At 41.9% G+C, this 2,736-nt stretch overlaps 1 pseudogene across 1 annotated transcript; it reads left to right on the top strand.

The window, feature by feature from the left end:
* The first annotated feature begins 1,975 nt into the window (after nucleotides 1–1,975).
* Nucleotides 1,976–2,673, top strand: LOC105522893 (annotated as a pseudogene). Its single transcript, XR_001003506.1, has one exon. The product of XR_001003506.1 is annotated as a 40S ribosomal protein S5 pseudogene (transcript).
* The last annotated feature ends 63 nt before the right edge of the window (nucleotides 2,674–2,736 follow it).

Raw genomic sequence — 2,736 nt, 5'->3', positions numbered from 1 at the left:
TCCTGAGTAGCTAGGACTGAAGGTATAGACCACCATGTCTGGCTGGGTTTTTTCTAATTTTTTTTTTTTTTTTTTTTTTAGACACGAGGTCTTGTTACAAAAGATTGCTTGAGCCCTGGAGTTCAAGACTAGCCTGGGCACCTAGCCTGTTGCCTCCCAAATGCTATAATTACAGGTGTGAGTCACTGTACCTGGCCCCAGACAGCCTGTTTCTAAATATCACCTGCCATGCATTTCAGGACAGATCACAACTCTGCTCTGTCCTTCTTCTGGTGCAGCCTAAGCCATCATACTTACAATTCCTGAGTTCCATCATTCATGCTATTTGAGAAGATAATACCTGTTTGAAAGAACACAGAGAAACAGCACTGAGAGGTTGCCTTTCATATACTTACAAAACTACTTACATTTCATTCTTAAGGATTCCCCCCCAAAAAAGACATGGAAAATATATTTTATTCAGCTACTTTAACTTTTTTCTCTAGCCTACATCTATAAGACTACAGTAAATATAGTAAAAACAGGTGGAATAAAATGTCTGTTACAGATTGTCTTTGCTCCAAAGCACAGCAATATGTAATAGAATCTAAAAGCACAATATTTCTCATCTTGAAGAATGAAAATAATGAATTCTGGTAAGCTTTACATTCTTGCTTCTAGTAAAAGAATTCCTGCACGAATATGGTACACAAAAAGTTATATGGGCTTCCAATATGCAAAAGAAATGCATTCAAACATTAAATTTACATAATCCCCTGGTAGGATTTATCTTAACTGCATTGTTCACAAATGATCAAAAGTACTTGAGCAAACTAGCCCTGTATGAAAAATATAATACTGCTAAAACCTAATGAACCTTTATATACAACCTTTTCTACTCCCTGGTTCCACTCTGGAAACCTGGGATATACCTGAAAATAGATAATTACTGATTTCTTGGAAGCAATGAATTGATTGTAGAGGTTGTGTATTGAGGATCACACATATGCCTGGTTCCACATGCTTTGAGATAGTTATGAGGACTTAGGCAATTCACTTTAATTACTGAGTCTCATTTTCTTTCTTTGTAATAAGAACCTGCAAGGACTAGTTGTGCTTCTGATGGAAAATAAAGTGAGTTGTGGAAGTGACAATAGTATTGTAAGGGTTGAGTGATTTCTTCTCCCACATGCTCTGTTTTAAACCTATCAGAGTGGAAACAATTCTGTTCTGCTATTGTACAAAAACAGTTATAGATGAGGAGTTCCAATAAAACTTTATTTACAAAACAGATGGTCAGTTGAATTTGGTCATGGATCATAATTTATCAATCCTCTTTTAAAGGATGGAAAGTAAATTGTTCAGTCATACCTTACGTGGGTTGCTAAACAAGATTTTGAACACATACTAGGTGTTCTTGTTCTAGTGTAGTGAACGTGTTCTTGTTCACTACACTATGTTCACTGTAAAAACTTTGGAAATTTATTTTAAAAATTAAAGAAAGTGACCACCTTTTATCTTCCAGAGATCTTGCATCTTCCAGAGATAACCACGAATAATACTTTTGTATAACTGTCTTTAGTCTTGGTTCAGTAGACTTCAGTGCATGGTTAAGATGTATGGGTGGTAGATTCCTGTCTAGTCTCTGATTCACTTAACACATGTCATAACCACTTTTCGTCACCGTTAAAATCCTTCATGGACATCATCTTGATGCAGTGATTTTGCATCCCCTGGAGAACATAGATCAGCTATTTTGCCTCAAGATGGGACTAAATTTGAAGTGCAAGTTGAAATACAGCTCCAGGTGGGACCATATCCAGTCCAGCTCTCCGCTCTCCTTTCCCTAGCCTGCTGTCCTGCCCTTCTCCTGAGAGGTCTCCTTCAGAAAATCATGTTCATTGATGATTTACTGGGTAAAGAAAATGTCGTGCATATACATAATAGAAAACTACACAGCCGCTCTGCCTTTCTGTGCCAGGGTGGCATGTGGTCCACGCCGAGCAACAGAGACTCTCAGGTTGTGCTCTCAGGATGACGGAGTGGGAGACAGCAGCACCAGCGGTGGCAGAGACCCTTGACATTAAGCTCTTTGGGAAGTGGAGCACCGATGATATGCAGATCAATGCCATTTCCCTGCAGGATTACATTGCAGTGATGGAGAAGTATGCCAAGTACCTGCCTCACAGTACAGGGTAGTATGCCGCCAAACGCTTCCACAAAGCTCAGTGCCCCATTGTGGAGACCCTCACTAACTCCATGATGATGCATGGCCGCAACAACTGCAAGAAGCTCATGACTGTGCGCATCGTCAAGTATGCCTTTGAGATCATACACCTGCTCACAGACGAAAACCCTCTGTAAGTCCTGGTGAACGCCATCATCAACAGTGGTCTCTGGGAGGGCTCCACACGCACTGGGCGAGCCGGGACTGTGAGACAACAGGTTGTGGACGTGTCCCCACTGCACCATGTGAATCAGGCCATCTGGCTGCTGTGCAAAGGAGCTCATGAGGCTCCCTTCCGGAACATCAAGACCATTGCTGAGTGTCTGGCAGATGAGCTCATCAGTGCCACCTAGGGCTCCTCCAACTCCTATGCCATCAAGAAGAAGGAAGAGCTGCAGCGTGTGGCCAAGTGGAAGCACCCATTTTCTCGGCTGTTGCCCAATAAACCTGTCTGCCCTTTGGGGCAGGAAGGAAGGAAAGAAGGAAGGAAGGAAGGAAGGAAGGAAGGAAGGAAGGAAGGAAGGAAGGAA

The sequence above is a fragment of the Colobus angolensis genome, unplaced genomic scaffold (assembly GCF_000951035.1).
Source record: "Colobus angolensis palliatus isolate OR3802 unplaced genomic scaffold, Cang.pa_1.0 Scaffold444, whole genome shotgun sequence".
Lineage (NCBI taxonomy): Eukaryota > Metazoa > Chordata > Mammalia > Primates > Cercopithecidae > Colobus > Colobus angolensis.
Note: the sequence above shows the minus strand (reverse complement) of the source record. Positions and strands in the feature narration are given on the sequence as shown.